This window comes from Lygodium microphyllum, chromosome 29 (assembly GCF_053477565.2).
Source record: "Lygodium microphyllum isolate KBCC chromosome 29, Lygodium_microphyllum_v1.1.10, whole genome shotgun sequence".
Taxonomy (NCBI): domain Eukaryota; kingdom Viridiplantae; phylum Streptophyta; class Polypodiopsida; order Schizaeales; family Lygodiaceae; genus Lygodium; species Lygodium microphyllum.
The window spans coordinates 107,362,136-107,382,276 of record NC_141163.1 but is presented as its reverse complement, the minus strand read 5'-3'; positions in this window follow the sequence as shown (position 1 = coordinate 107,382,276).

Below are 20,141 nucleotides of genomic sequence, written 5' to 3'. Positions count from 1 at the left end.
CCTTGTACAACTTGTTGAAAGAGAATTTGGACGTGTTTGCATGGTCTTATAAAGACCTAAAGGGGATTGATCCCACAATATGTCAACATCATATTGACTTGGAGCCTGATGCCAAGCCAATACGGCAACGACAGAGACGAATGAATCCGAATTATTCCACATTGGTGAAAGCGGAGCTGCTGAAGCTTTTGGAAGCCGAGTTCATCTATCCAGTGGCAAATAGTGAATGGGTTTCACCCATCGTGGTTGTACCCAAGAAGAATGGCAAATTGCGAATATGTGTGGATTTCCGAAAGCTCAATTCTAAAACAAAGAAGGATCACTTTCCTATCCCTTTCACAGACCAACTGTTGGACACAGTGGCAGGACATGAGCTTTATTCTCTTCTGGATGGATTCAGCGGATACAACCAAGTCCAAATCGCAGAGGAAGACCAGTCCAAAACAACCTTCACCACAGAATGGGGGACCTATGCTTACTGAGTGATGCCATTTGGACTATGCAATGCCCCTGCTACTTTCCAGCGAGTCATGATGGCCGCATTTCAAAATCATCTGCACGACTTTATTGAGGTATATTTGGATGACTTCTGTGTCTATAGTTTGATCCGTGAACACTGGGAACACCTGGAACAATGTTTTGATCGATGCCGGGAGTATGGGATTTCCCTCAACCCCGACAAATGCATCTTTGGGGTCTCTTCTGGAGTTCTGTTGGGCCACATTGTCTCTGCACAAGGGATATCAACAGACCCTGCAAAGATTGAAAAGATCGCAGCTCTAGCAGCACCCACCAACCTCAAAGAGTTGAGGGGATTTCTAGGCCATGTGGGTTATTACAGAAGGTTTATAGCCCATTTTGCGACAAAGGCAACCTCCTTGCACAAGCTCCTGAGGAAAGATGCAGAGTTTACTTGGACGGAAGAATGTGACAAAGCCTTCCACATTCTGAAGCAGTGTCTGATAGAGGCACCCATTCTGCAACCTCCTGATTGGACGAAAGAGTTCCATGTACACACTGATGCATCTATTGAAGGCTTAGGTGCAGTCCTATGCCAGAAGGGCTCCTCGAAGTTGGATCAACCGATCTATTATGCAAGCCGGAAAGTCATTGATAGGGAACGAAACTATACAGTGACAGAGCTGGAGTGCTTGGCAATGGTGTTTGCCCTGGAAAAGTTTCGCCATTACCTCCTATCTACCCACTTTAAATTTTATGTGGATCATGAGGCCCTGTCCTTCTTGATGAACAAAGCAGATGTGAAAGGACGAATGATGAGATGGCTCCTTCTATTCCAGGAGTTCGACTTTGAGGTGATTACTAAGCCTGGTCGTTCCCATGTTCTGGCTGATCATCTGTCGCGTATCCCACAAACTGCAGACGAGGAGCAGGATGATCCAGACCTCCCTGATGCTTCCCTGTTCTTGGTAGAAACTGTAACTCCCTGGTATGCAGACATTGCCAATCTGCTAGCAACCCAACAGTATCCTCCTGGCATTTCGAGTCAAGAGAGGAAGAAGCTTATGCTAGAATCAGCCCCATACACCCTGCTAGGTGGCGCACTGTACAAGAAAGGCAAAGATGAAGTGCTCAGAAGATGTGTTGCAGGAGATGAGATTGGGATTGTTCTGAAGGCTTGCCATGATGAGCCATGTGGAGGTCACTTTGCAGGAGAAGCTACAGCCAGGAAGGCTCTGCTAGCAGGTTATTGGTGGCCTACCATTCATAAGGATGCCTATGATTACTGTAAAAGATGTGATGCTTGTCAAAGAATGGGGAAACCCACGAAGACAAGTGCCATGCCACTGCAACCTATCCTTTCGTTGAAGCCGTTTGAGAAGTGGGGCATTGACTTCGTAGGTCCGATCGATCCTCCTACCAGAAGGAAACAGAACCGATACATCCTCGTATGTACGGATTATGTTACAAAGTGGTGTGAAGCTAAAGCCCTAAAGCGGGACGATGGTAACAGCGTGGCCCTGTTCATGTACGAGAATATCATCACCTGTTTTGGCAGTCCCTTAGAGCTGGTAAGTGACAGAGGTACTCATTTTCTCAACAAAGTCATGGAAGAGTTGACAGAGTTGTATAAGATCCGCCGTCGCAAGTCCACTCCTTATTACCCCAGAGCCAACGGCCAAGTCGAAGTCACCAATCGCATCCTCTGCTCGATTCTGACAAGAACAATTGCCGCATATCGTCGTGATTGGGACGATCGACTTACAGAGGCCCTCTGGGCGTACAGAACCTCCCATAAAGCAGCAACAGGACAGACATCCTTCCAGCTGGTGTATGGTACAGAAGCTGTTTTTCCTGTTGAACTGGAATTACCCTCTCTGAGAGTGGCCATCAAAGAGCGTTTGGGGGATGATGATTCACTGCAACGCCGTCTCTTGCACCTGGAATGTTTGGACGAAATTCGTAGGATGGCTCTACAGTGCATGGAAGCCACGCAAGCTCGACGTAAGGCTTACCATGATAGCTTCATCAAGCACAAGGAGTTCAAAGAAGGTGATTTGGTCCTAGCCTATGATTCACGATTTGGCAAGTTTCCTGGCAAGCTCCAGCAGCGGTGGATGGGCCCCTATAAGGTACTTGCCGTCAACCCAAATGGTTCTGTCCAAGTGCAGACCGTTGATGCCTCTGATGATCCCTTTCTGATCAATGGATATCGCTTGAAGAAGTACTTCCCTCCTTGGGGATCTTGACAATTACGGACACTTGATCCTTTCCCTCGTTGGCACGGCACTGTACTTGTTATGATGCTACTTCTGATAGCCGTTCTTCAGTCACTCCTGATGAAGTGGACGCAACCCTCTGTCCCCTCAACTCCACCCTCCAGCCTTGATCTCTTATCCTCTATTTTCCACCAGCGACAGTGGTGAGGTTGGTCTTGACACATGGTTTTTCTACCATTTCCTTGCTCACTTTGCAGAAAAAAAGAAAAAAGAAAAAAAAAAACAAAACATATCGGTCATGGGAGAAAATGACTTAGGTCCCTGTCATGCCGACCTATTCTTCGGGAAAAGGTGGAAACGCCCTCGGGAATAGGGGAAAATAAGAAAAAGAAAAAAAAACAAAGAAGAAAAAAAAACAAAACAAATCTGTTATGATAGAAAAGGAAGCAATTCCCTGTCATAGCAGGCCTCGTTCCAGGAAAAGGTGGTAAACACCCTTGGGCGAGAAGCTGGCTGTGGAAAAGGTGGCAACACCCATCAGTCCAGAAAGCGGATTCATTGATTGATATCCTTCGGATCCAATTCCGAAGCTGCCTCCCTTGGTACGCTGTGTCCTGGGTCTCTCTGCAAAGTGACTACCTGTCCTCTAGCAGACGACATGTTCCTGTCCAATACAATATTCGATTTGATGGCTACCTCCCTGGGTATGCCTCTTTAACAATTGATGACGCGATCTTCATCGACAAACAATAGAGTGACGTGAGCTTTCATCCTAACCGGATGGGGAAGTGAGTATGGTTGCCCTCTGTATCTATCAACAACGAGTGAGACAGAGGGTGGGCCAAGAGACCAGTCTTTTCCCTTCAAATCAAATGAGAGGTGAGTAGTGTGAATGAAGTGTTGCACGCATGGGATGGGCCTCTCAATGCACAACACACGATTTGTTTCTGTGCACTGCACCATAAGGCTCCCTTGCCTTTCTTCTCGCACCGTATGCCGGCACAGGGCGGGATGCACAGTTGCACCATCAAATGCGCACAAGGCATACAATCTTTGCACAAGTGACTGTGAGGATTACATCAATGGGTTTTAGGAAAAGGCTGCCCTCCTGTATCTATCAACAAAGAGTGAGACAGAGGGTGGGTTGAGTGTGACTGGAGTTTCTTCAATCACTTACCGAGAGGTGCGTTTGAGGGACATTACGACACTTGGAGTCAGGTATGTTCCACTTTCCCTGTGCACCCACGGGATGGGTCTTTACCGTCAACACCAGACACGTCACCCTGTTCTGTACACTGCACTATAAGGCTCCCCTTGCCTTCCTTCTTGCACCTATGCCAGACGGGTTGGACGCACTAATGCACCATCAACTGTGCACCCTGGCATACTCTTTCTGCACCATTTCCCCCTCGTCAATTCTTCAATCGGGTACGAGATATGGGTTTCAATCCTTATTCCTCGAGTGATATTAGTCATGGGGCGAGTGACTATTCTTTCATTCCAATTGAGTGACTGCGAGTTGAGTGTAGTATCCCTCATCATCGATAAATTTTCTGTGATTCCTTCCATCAGCTACCTCCCTGGGTGCTGCCGCATGGTCCCTTCCATGACGGACGTGTGCCGAGAAGATGCCTTGGTACCTCCAGACGTCGACAACAACACTGGACATGCCATCGACACTCACCATTACTTTGATCCTCAACAAAATGGGCCAAGTTTTTCTAACCCTACACTTTGGGTTCTTCGTGACATTCATGTTTTAAGTGTGGGGATGTTAGTGGATGGTCTATGGCGTGGTCCTAGGTTCCTGTTGCTCGGTTAACCCTATCCGTTAAGGTCTTAAGTGTGGGGACGCGTCCCTGCGTGTCTACATTGTATATCACCTGCATATGCCTCAACCTGTTCATGCATGAATGCCTTGCCTTGTTTTTACCTTCATGGGATCCCTTTTCACCCATCCGGTTATGTTCCACCCACCCTTGGGGCTGTTCCCCTGCAGTTTTCCTTCATTCCCTGATTTTGAGGTCCTTCCATGTGAATGCATCCTACGTTCACCAAAGTCCAAATCCAACCTTATAGCCCCCTTCCTCCCTCTGAACTGACCATTTTTCCTTTTTACCTACCCTTGTTTCGGTGCACGGTTTTCGAGTTATTAATTTTTGAAGCATTTTGCGCAAATTAGCCGGTTTCCCATGTGAACGTGCTTTGCTTGCTTCGGAACCATGATCTGACATCATAGCCCGGCCAACCACTTTTCCCCTGGTATTTTTCCTTCTTACTGCGCATCATTCCGATCCACGGTTTGTCCGTTATTCATTTTTCAGGTTTTTTACGACCTTTTTCGTGTGTATTTTTTACGTTTTTCCATGTGAACCTGCCCTATTTGCATCGGAATTCCAATTTGATTTGACAGTCGTGTCCCCTGTGCCTTCCTCCACCTTTTTCCTTTTTCCTCCACCCTTTTCCAACTTCCGTATTTTTACTTATTAATTTTTAAATGTGTTTTCGGGAGTCTTTTTGGAGTTTTTCACATGTGAATCCCTCCTATTTCCACCAGAACTGCGGTTTAATGTGATAACCCTGTGTCACTCCTTCCTGCGGACATTTTTCCTTCTTACTGCATGTCATTCTGGTGAACGGTTTGTCCGATATTAATTTCCGATCCCATTTTCGGGTTTGTTTTTTGGGTTTTTCCCATGTGAACGCGTCTTCTCTCAGTCGGAATTATGTTTTGAGGTGATAGGATTGTCGGGCACATCTTTTTGCACAGTTTTCCTTTTTTCTGCACCTCATTTCGCTGCACGGATTTTTCGATATTAATTTTTAATTGCATTTTTTGGTTCGTTTTTTGTGTTTTTTGCACGTGACCGCCCTTTCCCCCCCCCGGAACCCCCGTCCCATATTTTCCTTGTTTTTCGCCTGCCGTCCTGCCCACTTTTTGTTTTTACGCTATTTCGTTTTGACGTTCGGATTGGGAGTTATTAATTTTTCTTTATTTTTACGTGTATTCACGCACCCGTTTTGCGCGTGAACGCGCCCTTTTTCGATTTTACGAGTCTCCACGCGCCCCGGTCGTGTCCGTATGACCCGCCCCGTCATCCCAGCGCCATTTCAATCCCGTCATGGCAAAACTTTTTACCCCGCCCCGCGCATGTGCGCGGGACGGGAGTACGTACCCTTGTCCCTACCCAACCACCCTGCCCACCCCCTACCCTACCCTGCCCACCCCCTACCCTACCCTACCCTTGTCCCTACCCAACCACCCAGCCCGCCCATTGCCCCTGCCCACCCCTTCCCCCCAACTGCACACCCCTTCCCCCCAACCGCCCGACCCCTTCCCTCCAACCCCCTCCCTCTTCCTCTTCTCCCTGCGTTATGTTCCTACCCTCCTCCTCCATCTCCCTCCTCCATTCCCTCCCTCCCTTTCTTCCTCCTTTCCTCCTCCTCCCTCTCCAACCCGCTTCTCCTTCCTCCCCCCTCCTTCCCCTCCTTCCTCTCCCTCCAGCAAGCCGCTGTCCTCCCCCGGCCGCCTTGGTCCTGTAGCTCGCCGCCCTCCAGCCGTAGGTCGCCGCCCTCCTGCCCCGTTGCCACCGCCTGGCGCCCGCCCTCCACCCGCAGGCACCGCCCCAGGAGCCGCCGCACCGCGCCCGAACTTCCGCCTCCAGTCGCCGCCGTCGTGCTCCAGTCGCCGTCGACCTCCTCGCCGCCGCCCTCCTCCCCTTCCTCCTCCTCCTACTCTTCCACCACCTCCTTCCTCACTAACTCAGGTTAGTGGACTAACTAACCCTTGTAACTCACCTAACCTTAGTTAGTTGTTACTAACCCTAGTTAGTTGGTTACTAACCATAGTCAGGTTAGTTTACTAACCCTACCGTAACCCTAACCTAGCTGACTAACCTAGCTGACTTAACCTAGCTGACTAACCTAACCTGACTAACCTAACATGACTTGATTTAGTTAGAGTACCATGATTTACCAACACTAACCAGACTTAACTGACTTATTTCTACTTGACTTATTTGATTAACATGATTTATGTGATTTAATTCATTTCTAAATTAATTTTTCCATTAAAAAATTTCAGAAAAAATTCTAAAAATTCCTTTTGCTTTTTGCCAATTTTTGGGAGTTTGTCCGCTGGCCATTACCTACCCTACAATTTCTGAAAATTAAATATTTCCTACTTAATCCCCCAAATTGCCAATAAATGTAGAAAATTCATTTAAAAATAGTACAAAATTCTCAAAAAATTCTAAAAAATTCTCAAAAATTCCCCTCACCTCCCTTGATCATTTTCCATCTATTCAACCATAAGTAATCACAACTTAACACCAAAAAAAAAAATATATAAACATACTAAAAAATAATTTTAAAAAATAAAAAACCAACAACAATCAAATCCACCCATCCGCTAAGGTCTTGTCGTTGTTGTTTCATCAGTGATCTTTACTTTTCCTTTACTGGATTCACTTCTTTTGGGAGACTCTTCCGTGCGCATTTCTGCATTACATACACACCCCTTCCAGGTATTTATTTTTGTGCTTTATTTATTTTTATTTCCCTCTTAATCACAAATTAATTGTTAAAATGAACCCTTTAATTCACCCACAATTTCCACGTGCATTTGTGCTATACACACATACTTTTTAATTAAAATAAACCCGCCGTTCACTTAGCACGCGCTACGTGCGCTAAAGAGGCACTTTAATTTTTTATTAAAAAGAACTAGCCATCACATGAGCACGCGCTGGCAAAAAAGCGCTCCACATCACCTTAATTTGTAATCAATGAATTGCATTTAGAGACCCAGTCGGGAATCGAAGTCCGGGAATCGAATAACTGCACCGGCTTCACCTAATAATTGGTAATTTAATTTCTAATAAGGAACCGCCGTTTTCTTGCTAAGGTTTATCACCTAATAAAAATTCACCTATTTTTAATAATTTATTAAAATGAACCCTTCATTAAATTAATTCCCCCCTCACTGCACTTACTTTCCCTTTTTAATGAACCGTTTCGTGGGATGGGTATGCGCAGTCATTAGAGTTATTTTCCATGGTCCAGTCTTGGTTTATCACAGATATAGTCTTGATATGTGTCGGATGTGATCTTATTTTGGTTTACTGTCTTAGTTACGGTTACGGGTACGGTATGCCATTTTTTTTTTCTTTTATTGCCTGATACGGGGTTCTGGGTGTTTGTCTGATGCATCGCATGAAGCTTTCGGTCGCATTTGTCTCAAGGTCATGTCGAATTTTTTTTCTAGGATGTGGTTTGCTTGGGGTTAGTTGGTCGTGTCCTGTTTTATTGGTTATTCTCTTATCCTTGGTTTTTGTCTGTTGCTTTGCAGGCATTCTCCTTGATTGTCTGTGTTTATGGTGTGTGTGTAACCATCTGAATGGCGCCTTCTCATGCTCCTCCCCCTATCCAGTACGTCCCATTAGTTAGTAGGGATTACTCTTCCCTACTTACTTTTGAGCCTCTCACAAAGGCGGGACTTGCTGCTTTTGTGGCCACTCCTTTTCCATTGCTTCCAGAGGATCCGTCGTTATGTGATGAGTTCCTGGCCTCTTACAGCAAGAAGACAGGACTAGTCCAAGGAATTTCTATGACTTTGACATCTCGAGGCTTAGGGAAGGCTCTGTCTTTACCCTTCAAAGGTGAACCTTTTGTGACCACTCGTCAGCTCTTCTCTAATGAAGAGATTCTAAAGCTGTTGCAGAAGCAGACAAGGGAAATCCTCGATGTTAAGAAGGTGATAAACTCTTCAGGAGTTTCCTTTTCTATGATCACTGATCCCGTATGGAAGACGCTGTGTCAGTTCCTTCAGGACAGGTTTATGCCTGCCAAAACGCCATCCCATTATTTGTCCAAAGAGCTTTTCACAGCTTCCAGGATGGTGCTGAAAGGAGTTGCTATTGATTGGAGCACTTACCTCCTCACTAAAATGGATCAGCTTTTTGTTAAAGTCACCAGAGGTAATGTTACCAATGTTACATATGGATCATATTTGTCTGCCTTCTTAACCTATTCAGGTTTACAGAAGACTGTGCCTCCACCTCTTCCATCAGATCCAGTACCTCCTCCTCCACCTTCAGAAGAGTTAGAACCCATTGACATAGAGGATGATGATTCTCCGCCTCCCCTGGTCATCCAGCGCAAATGCTTGAAGAGGGTAGCGGATAAAGCCCCTTCTGTACTTCCCTCAGTGCCTATCCCTGCTACTTCTTGCAGTGCACTCCCTGGGTATCTCACTTGCAATAACCTGTTCAGAGCACATCGAGAAGGATCCTTGGAGATCTTAGTTCCTTCCCTGAACAATCTCGTCTCAGGAGATGCCATTCCTTTCCTCTGCAAGGATATTCAAAGTTCCATTGAGTTGTCAGTGATAGCCTGTGTTCAACAGCTGTACGCATCTTTCTATGAAGAGCTCATGCAGTCCAAAGACCAGTTGCATAAGGCAACATCTGAGTTAGCTTCTGCTAAGGATACCCTAGTAGATTTATTTAAGCAAATGGAACAGCAAACCCAACTGGTTGCCACCCAAAGCGATGAGATTTCTTCTTTGAAAACCCAGTTACTCGAAGCTCAATCACAAGTTACTAGCCTTTCAGAAGAGAAGGAGAGGATGTCCAGAGAAGCGAAGGAATTCCAAGCTATCTTAGATGACAAACTGTCAGCTTTACAGATGGCTAATGACACAGTGGCCAACCAAGCCTCCCAAATCCAACAGTTGCAAGATCAGCTTGCAAAGTCCCGCTCTGTTCCTCCAAGCCCTCCTGTTCCATTAATTCCTTCTCTTTCATAGCAGGACTTGGCTGCTCTTCAGAGACAGGCTACTTTGTGCCCTCTATTCCAAGATAAAGTGGAAAGATTGCAGTCCAGAATAGACTTGTTATGGTCTACCTTTGAACAGTTTCAGGAATATGTCTTACCAGACCATTCTTTCTTTGTCCACTACCACTTACAGAAGTTGGTCTTCTACATGAAGCTTTCCACGATGGATTTACCTTTTCCAGAGGATGGTTGGAGTGGGGCTTGGTCTGCTGAGTTGTTGACAGAGGTAGTCAGAATGGTCTTTGAAGATTCTGTCACGCCAGATACCATGTTGATGTCATACATGTATCTCCGAGGAGATTTGTTAATTCCAGATGAGGTAGATATGGCATGGTATGTGGGGGATGTGGTCTTACAGGCTGTTTTATATATCAATCATTTGGAGTTGCACATAGCTGACATGTTCCAGAGTTATTCCTCCAAAGTAGCTGATTGTTAGGATAATTCGTGGCATCCCATGATTGATTTGGTGGTCCTAAATCAAAGACAAAACACAGCTCCTACCTTTGCCCAGAGTACTAACCAACTGAGGATGGATCTCTTAACCTATCTTTCCAAACATAATCCATTTGATGCTACCTTCTTTGATGCCTATCATAGACGATCTCTTCTGGGACCTTCTGTTCCTACCCTCCTCTATTACCAACAAATGGCTCACCGCTATGCTATATATATTTCCCTTTGTCAGTCTAATTCCACAATAATTTTACCCCTTCTTTTCCAACCTTCATCTTTCCCTCACATTCCCATTTTCACTTATTGTTCCTTTATTGAGGATAGGTATTTTCCCCTTCTCCACCCTGTCCTTCTCCCTCCATTAATGTACCCTCTACATTTCCTATTTATCAATTAACACCGTTCCTTAGTGATTCCTTACAAATTTCTGCCACTCCTTCTTTAACCTTTTCTTCCTTTTATGATTTTTCCTATCCCTCCCTACATCCACTTTTCCTTATTCCACTACCCTCTCCTAACACTTCCATATCTCAACCACCTCAGTTGGTTAATGACTGTGACGGGTTTGATACTCAGATTTCCAGAAGAAGGGGATGGAGTTTGGATGATTGCCTTACAGGACCGCAGATTAATTGGCCAGTAATTCTAGGAGAATGGACAGCTTCTAGTCAAGCTTATCAGAACTATGTTCATTTTGCCCAGCAGTATTCACAGTCTGCCGATCCCTCAGTGAGATTAACTGCTCACTTTGCTTGGTACCTGGCGTATATGCATAGGCATTCTCATAATGATTCAAAGCCTATTCCAAAGTTGTGCATGAATGTCAATGTTAGCATTGATTCCCAACAGCTGGAGATATTGTATTTTCATGCCCTCTGTTTGCCTAGCAGATACCTGGTCCTGTTGGAAAGGATGTGCTGTCTCCAATTTTTTCAAAATCCTCCCAAAAACTTTGTAGATGAATCCTTATCTATGGATCGATTCCGACAACATCAATCTTTTAAGAGGGATCATCTTCATTGATACCTTTCCAATGTATGGTGGAAGCTTTCTAATGAAAAACTCTCTTTTTGAAGGAGTCATTCAGATGATTGTGTTGTGTATTAGTGTTTGTGTTGTGACTTCATTTATGTCAAACGAATGTGGTGGTTTCCTATTGGATTTCGTGTACGAGCTACGTTTTGGAGAATTGTGGTCCTGGGTTCGTGGTTGGAGAGTTGAAGCTGATGCTGATGAAGAAGAAGCAAACTTTTATATCCTTTACAAATTTGTTGTGATTTTCTTCTTTGATAAGAGGTGTTAATGTATCAAGAGTTTTCCTTTCTTTGTATTTTTATATAAAAAACAGGTTATAAGTTGGGGTCGTGGTGGATGGATTATTTTTTAGAAGATATTGAAGATTAAAGTTGAGCTTTTACCTGAACTTGTATTCCCTTTTTCCTGGGTCGCGAGGACGCTTCCTTATTAAGTGTGGGGATATGTTGAGTGTTGAAATGACTTGTTTTTTGGCTGATTTTTGTTGTTTTTGAGAGCTGGATGGTTGATTTTATGAGATGATTGATTGATTTAGAAGTGGTTTGAGAGTGTTTTGGATGGTAATGATTGTGTTTTGGAAGATCATGATGTTTGTTGGTGGTTCTGTGATGTTCTGATAGGTTCTGAATGGTTCTGTATACCTTTTGTTTTGCTCTGTTTTGGTCTGTTTTGTTCTGATTATCTTCTGTAAGGAGGGATGGAGTATTGATTAATGAAGATTGAGATATTGTGAATGGTTTGTGAAAGTTTGGAATGGTTTGAGAATGAGTTATGTGGTTTTGATGATCTTCTGTAACCTTCTGTAGGTCTTCTGTAGAGCTTCTGTTTCTGTTCTGCTTCTGTTTTGTTCTGTACTATAGCTGTTCTGGTACTGTTCTGTAGACTGTTCTGTATGCTTTTGTAAGTGTTCTGTGGAATGTATGTGTGACTTTGGGAAAGTTTTCTAGCCTTGGAAAGAGGTGAATACAAGTGCAAAAGAGCTGAAAGAAGTGGAAGAAGTAGCTGCTAAAGACTCAAGTGAAGACTAGAGTGAAGTGATAGTAGTGAGCTATGAAAACACACTGTAGTGGCTCTGGTGACTCTTCATATCAGACATACCTCTTGGGAGGGGTATCCACGACCTAAGAGTGATTATTGAGAGTGATTTTTGAGAGATTGTAGTGAGGATATGATGTATTATTGATGGAGAGATAGAGAGAGAGAGTTAGAGATAGCCAATTCTACTCAAACAGAGTGATTGTATATGAGAGATTGAGAGAGAAGACTATGAAGATATTGAAGATGAATACTATGTGATGTATTTCCATTCAAAGATGGTGTACTTCTTTGCTTTCTTTGTTCTATTGATGGATTTTGTGAAGATGTTGAAGAATATGGTTGATTCTATCAAATCTGTGGGAGATCTACATGATGCTGCATGAAGATTTGTTGTGCCTGGTGTTCTTTTCTTCATTGTGATCATATGAAACATGATAAACAAGCTTGTTGATGTTACAAGATAGATTTTCTTGCAAGAGAATTCCCTTTTCCTTGGTGTTCCTCTTGGGGCTCCAAATTTCCCCTTATATGTTTGACTTCACCTCTTCATTTCACTTGTTGATTTCGCCTTACTTCACCTTACTTCTATTCCACCTTTCCCCCTCCTTTTCCCCCTCCTTGTTGGGGAATGAGAAGAATCCTTCCTAGGATTTAGAGGTCGAAAGGTGAAGGGCCTTCGGTACTTGTGTTTAGAGACTTCTACTTTCTCATTAGCCAAGTATAGAACTCGGGATTGTATTCCAATAGAGCAAAGTGGTTCATGTCAAAAGGATGAATGCCAACTTGAGTTATGTAGGTGAGAACATCTGTGAGGAAGTCACCGGAGTCCACGCGACTAGTGATGTGTAATTCCTTCTTGGTAAGAATTAGATCTAGATATGGGTGGGTCAAGAGGTGTTCCTCTAGAGGTCGATTACAGATGGTGATCAATACCCTATAGGAAGTTGGAGCTATGTAAGTGGGGTCGTACTCTGAGGTTTTGATAGCATGTCTCTATTCTGCAATAGTCATGATTTGATAGCCCTCAAATTTCTATTGAAGGCAGAGAGTGTACAATTTTCTCAAGAAAGAAGGGTCATTATCAACAAGCTTCTTCAATTCTTCGATCTCCTTGTCAGTGATGGCGGATGCAGTGCGCTTGCCATATGATGTGATGAGGCATCATTTCTATGCTTGCTTGTGGGAAATCTTGTTGGCAATTAGCTCATTTGTTGCTTCAGAAGCCTTAATGAATAGAAATTTTGATTTTTCCCAACAAGAATAGGGGAGTGCACGCACTTCTATTGCTATAGGCTCATCCAAAAGACCTAAGTCCATCCTGTCATAGATTTTATGTAATAAACCATAAATGCCTTAGTCTGGGGTAAGTATAAAAGGTGGAGGTGTAATATGTGAATCATCTTTTTGCCATTTTACAAACATTACATGTTTGAGGTCTCAACTTTCCACCATCTAAGAGCCTGAATACTCTTGACCACCATAGCTTGGGGTGCATACCTTGCTGCAGCCACTCATCATTTGATTCTCAACCAACATTGGTAATATCATTTCATGCCTAGCCACCTTGGCTATGGTTCCTTGGCATTTTATGTCTATTTCTTGTATTTTCAGTTTAATGGCTTCTTGTGGGAATTAGCTTCTTTACATTGGTATCAGAGCATGGACTTTGATATATGGGAAGAGTCATTTTCTCGGAGAATTTAGTCATAGGGACAGGAACTAGTTAATTGGAGCACCAAGATTTGGTTACAGGGTTTGGTGCAGTTCAAACCGTGACTAGTTAGAGTTCTCTGCAACAATTTGGGACTAATTTTGAAGGCTTCTTGAAGAAGATCTTGAGGAAGATGGAGGTTCTTGGCCGAAATAGTAGGACGTGGTCAAATGGAGGTCCATTTTGAAGGTTTTTGACTATAATTGGAGTCCAAATTGGCATTGCAAGGGTTTAACCTTGATTACTTTTTGGGACTAGCTTCTCTCTCTTCTTTCTCTCAAGCTTTCTTCAAGCTTTCATGGTGGATCTTGACTTTGTTCTTCTCTCATGCCCTTCATTGGTTAAAGTGACCTCCAAGACCTTATTCTTCATGCTTTAAGCTTTCCATAGAGTAGCCATATGCCTTGATCAAGGCAACTATCATCAGTGGTACAACAGGCTAAATTTGTGCATTTTGCACTGAATTGATCCTCTCTTCCTCCATGAAAATCTATAGCATATGGCATTGGCTATGGCTTTTGCAAGCTATGACAATGATTCTCTGAGTCTTCTAACAAGCATACTGAACTATATCTCATTCTCTTGAACATTCTTGATCTCTCAAACCCTAGCTATGGCAGATTCAGGACAACAATGATTTTTTCTGAAATTTCTTCAAAGATCAAAGGGCTTTTGCTCTAACAAGTATCTTGGAGCTTCTTCAACACTCAAGGGACCGACATTGAAGCATTCTTGGACGTGAAGCTTCAAAGAATGGTGGCTATGGAGTCAAAACAGGGCAGCAAGATTTAAGAATTCAATTTTTGGATTACTTCCTTCAATTTCATGGGGCTTTTGTAATCTACAACCCCGATAACATTCAATAGAAGGAATTCTTCAAAGATTGGTCTTACATTGAAGAAATTCTTCAAGTTTGAAAGCATTTTCAGCCTCTTGAACATGGCAATGTTTGAAAATTCATGGAATCTATGATTTTAATGAGAATTTACATTCATTAAAGCTCAAAGGATCTTCTCCAACAAGCTATTGTAGACTTCCATCAAATCATTAACTTCTTTTGATTGCATTGGAGCAATCTTATTGACCGGGTGTTGAAGATTACATGGGAGCAATCATATTGGAAAAAGCCTTCTTGAAGTTGGTCTTATGATCTAAAATCTTGGTCTATTGATGGTGGCTTATGTTGAAGGTTGATTGGTTGGATTCATCTACTACTTTCCATCAACATTAAAGAGGTAATTCTATTACTTTCAGCTTAATCTCTCTTTTTATCCAATTGTTGAACCAGACCTATTGTTTATAAGAGATATTGAGTGTAATAGAACCTCTTAATTCCTATTGAAGGCATGTAGAATTCAACCCAGGACCGATTATAAATGCTTGATTAGTTCTTTTCTGTCCATTCAAATGTTGAAGCTCAATTTATTTCATAAATGCTACTCATTGCCTACTTGACTTGGATTTTTGTTGGATGATTGAGCATTGATGCTATAGGAGTGAAATAATGATGAAAATGGTAAGTGGGAACATTGTAAAAGTAGTGAGTCATTGCAAAAGGGTAATGCCCTATCCATAGCCTTTCAATCTAGTCATTTTCCAATACCCACTTACATATCATTAAAGAATTCAAAGGTTTTTTCAGTCAATGCATAGCATCTTTGTTTGATTAGCCATTAGAATGTACTTGCCATGTTGGTTCTCGCGAGGAAAAGTGGATGCCAGAAAATTCGGGAAGACAAAAGAGAGGTGACCCTCCCTTTTTGATTAAGACCTTGAAGGGGTGCACAACCTGGCTTGAGGTGGAACTTTGCACACCCCTCTTGTCTTGAAGCCACACACAAGAATGAGCTTCTCATTATCTTTTCAACTTTATATACAAAATCCTAAATCCCTTTTGGGTGGTCAACCGACCATGGCCTAGGCCCTAAATCCCTTTTTAACTTTATATACAAAACCCTAAATCCCTTTTGGGCAGTCATCCCCTTATCCCCTTTTTTACATGACTGGATGTGGCCTAGGCCCTTTTTCCCATTGTCCTCCTATCTTACTACTTCCTTCCTACCACCCATCTACCTTTTCAAATTGCACGGGTGAGATTCCTCGCTCTTAAAATAAATCATGGTGCACCTTGCGCTCTTTTACAAAAGTGTCGACATGCACTTTTTCTTGTGCACATTTCTCCTTGATTTAGGACCTTTTTGCACTTCTTTCCAGATTCTTCTTGGTGCGCCTTCATCTTCCGTTTCACTTTTGCCTTAGCCTTATCTTTTGCTTTAGATTTTTTGGGTTTTCCACCTTGTTTGTCTGAGGGTTAATATTACCCCCTCCTAGATGAGTGCCAGTCCCATGGCACTCACTGTCGTAGGTAGCAGGCTTGGGCATGCACCAAAGACGTGGGTGGAAGGGACTGCTGTGGTTTGCCTTGGAAGAGTTTTGGTGGTGGTGCAGATGAAGGTGGTTGGTGGCACTTTGTTGGTCTAATTGGTTGGTGATAGGGTTGTTGAAGCTGGTGATAGGGCTGGTTTTTGTTGGGAGTTATGGGTTGGCATAGGTTTTGATGTTCTCGGATTCTGCGGGCGATGATTCTTTGGTGGGCTTGCATGTTGATAAAGGACAAGAGTTCAGAGTTGAGTGTTGATGAAGAGCTGACGATACTTTGGTTGGAGTCTTTAATACCTAAAATTGAAAAACCTCTCATATGTGGTCTCTCCCTAGGGGTAGTGCTAGTCTTCTTATCGTGCACAAGACATAGTTTGATTAGTTTGGGAGATAGGTCGAAGAAATCTAGGCAAAACTCTAGGCAAGCCGAGAGCAATGTCCTGCACTTAAGGACCAAAACTGTGTATAGATTGTGGTGCAGATATTATGTGAGTACATGTGTATACTTAGATATTATGTAGTTAGAAGACTGCTGGCCTGGTTCCTCATATCAATGTGTGGATGAAGTAAGGGTTCAATGGGGTGGAAAAAATTGTCGATGTTGAGGAGAAGTACATATGAAGACTTCTTGAGACATCATTTGCAATTTTGACAACATGATGTAGCATAATTGAGCTTATTGACGCCTTAGCTTTTTGTAGCTGGTAGCTACTTGTATTTTTATAAGAGTATGGTGTACTTTCCATGGTCTTTCGTGCATTGCTTATCATTATTGATTGCAATGGTACTACTGAGATGGAGTGCAAAAAGGAATTGTGCAAATAGTTCAGGGTGACAAGTCTAACCATAGGCAAGACAAGCTCCCTAGGTATGTCCTGCCCTTGATGTGCCCTGAACCATTGTGGGGGATGTGTAAAGGGCTAGGGAACTAGGGACGGAGCCAGTTGACCAAGGCCACTGGATGTACCTAATTTGAGGACCCCTAGGTATAGTGATGTGATCGTGAGTGTTTTTTTAAAAAAAAATCTTTCTTTCTTTCTTTTTCTTTTTTCTTCTTTTTTTCTTTTTTTTCTTTTTGTTTTCTCTTTTTTTGATTTCTCTCTTTTTTTTTGGATAAAATGAATACAACCAATATAATACATTGAGGCTATCAGCCTTTCATTTGGACTAAGAAATGTTGAGATCCGAAGGTTGTGAAAAATGGATATTACAAGGATGATTGTGTTACAAGCCTGGATGCAAAGGAACAGTTGTTGAGATGAAGAGATACATATGAGATTTTGCAAACCTCTTTGTAACTTGTGAGGCATCGGAACAATCGAGGTAGCAACTACAGTGAGCTGAATGTGGAATCTGTTGAGAAACATAGATCTAGAGCTATGCTAGCTATGGCGAACAGAGGTTATATACATAAAACATGATTGAGATAAATGATTGTAACTTAAGTGAATTAGGTTCCAATATAGATTAACTTGGACTCATAAACACAATCTTGAGTGTCACAAAATGATGGTACCTTTCCTCTTTTTGAAAATGGAGGCAAATACATGCTTATATAGCTTTTGGATGGTTCCACTCTTCCTCACTGTGCTTATGGGATTTTAGACATCTCTTCCTAGAGCATACATCATTGTCTCTCTCTCTCATACAAAGCCACTTATGGGCAAGTTGAAAGGGAAGTGGAACCCAAGAGGAAGAAGCTTGGTGGTGAGAGCTATGGCGGATGGAGAGCAAGAGCCAAAAGAGAGAGAGACTCAAAAGTGGGAACTCCAACAATCACAATGTGTGGCTAGGCCTTCCTTTATTCAAATTGTCACTCAAAGAATAAAGAATAAGTGACTGTGACGGGCGCCCGCCACCTGCAGTGTGCAGTGGCGGGTATTGTCAATGTAGTAATACACGTGCGGTTAGGCGGAGGTGCCTTTACCCTCAACAACCTCCCACTTAAAGGCAAATCTTCCCCAGTAAGAGAGAAAAAAGAAAAGACAATACAACATGTACACATGTACAACAAGATGAGGAAAAAGACAGCGTCTCATCCAATGCCCATCAATCTCCTAAGAAAGGCAAAGCGCTCGGTAGTGAGGCTTTTCGTGAGCAAGTCTACAGGATTCTGCAGACTTGTCCTCAACGACCTCGCAAATGAAGTGATACCTCACCTCAATATGTTTTGTCTTCGCATCGAAGACCGGATTCTTGGATAATTGAATGGCACTCATAGAATCCGAATGCAGTGTAGGCATAGCATCTGTCATATCAAGGTCTGCAATCAAATGACCTAACCAAATAGCCTCCTTGCAAGCCTTTGTGGCTGCAATATACTCAGCCTCTATAGTAGAAAGAGCCGTACGCTTCTATGCCCTAGACATCCAAGAGATAGCCCCTCCAGCATAAGTGAACACATAGCCAAAAGTGGACTTCCTACCATCTGCATATCCTATATAATCAGAGTCAGTGTATCCCATGACTCCTGTATCCTGGCTGCCATAGCAAAGGCACATATCTGTTGTGTTGATACCCTTTAAAGCATCCCAATGTTTCTTGCCAGGTGTAGCCATATAACGTGGCACAACCCTAATTGCAAAAGATATATCTGGACGGGTGGCTATCATGGCATACATAAGATGATGCATAGAGAATCTTGGCCATCTCGACCCTTTGCTCATCTGCCTGCGGACAATCGACATGTGAAACCTTCACATGAGAAGGTAATAGACATCCAATAGGCTTAACATCCTGCATGCGGAAGCGCTCAAGGACTTTATGAATATACTCCCTTTGTGAGACAGATAGAGTAGTCCTTGAGATCAATCGTGCGGAAGCGCTCAAGGACTTTATGAATGTACTCCCTTTGTGATAGATAGAGTAGTCCTTGAGATCAATCGCATACGGAAGTGCTCAAGGACTTTATGAATGTACTCCCTTTGTGACAGATAGAGTAGTCCTTGAGATCAATCGTGCGTAATGCGCATACCAAGGATATGAGAGGCCTATCCTAGATCTTTAATCTCAAAGCTCTTCTTGAGCTAAGCCTTAAGAGCATCTAGCTCCTCATGAGTTGTTCTTGCTAAAAGCATGTCATCCACATAGAGTACCAAAAGCAGTAAGGAATCGTCACAGGATTTCTTCTTGTACAAGCACGGATCCATAGCACTACGGCTGTAGCCCTGTGACTGCAGGAATGCATTAAAATTATGGTACCATTCCCTAGGTGTCTGCTGCTTCAAACCATATAGACTCTTCTTTAGCTTGCACACTAGGTGTTCCCTACCAGGGTCTGCAAAGCCCTTAGGCTGCTCCATGTAAATCTCATCATGCAAGTCCCCATGTAAAAAAGTCATCTTGACATCCATCTGGTATAAGTCTAGGCCAAACTATGCAACCAAGGCCAAGACTAAGCGTAGGGTGGTCATCTTGACCACAAGAGAAAAGACTTCATCAAAGTCAACACCATGCTCCTGTTTAAAGCCCTTACCAACCAATTGAGCCTTATATGCCGGCTTGGGGTGTCCAGGGGTACTTTTTAACTTGTACACCCACTTGCATGGCAAAGCCTTTTTATCCTGAGGCAAGGAAACCAAATCCCAAGTCCGATTCTTATGCAATGAGTCAATCTCAGACTGCATAGCCCTCTCCCAAGAGTGACAATCACCCCTGCGCATAGCCTCATCATAAGTGAGAGGCTCTTCTGCATCTGTAACCATAGAACATCTCAATCCAGGCTCATCCTGTCTAACATCAGCATGTCTACCATCTAGGCCATGAGCATCAGGTGATGCTGCATGCTGTCTAGCTCGTCGTGGCTCCTCTTGAAAGATAACTCTACATACCTTAATCACTTTGTCAGGCTGCATATACATTTTGTCCTCATGAAAGATGACATATTGGCCGTGGATCACTTTCCATGCCTGCAGATCCCATAGACGGTAACCCATCTCTCCTGTATCTCCACAGCCAATGAAAATGCATTTGACACTTTTAGGATCCAACTTATTGCGTTTGTCCTT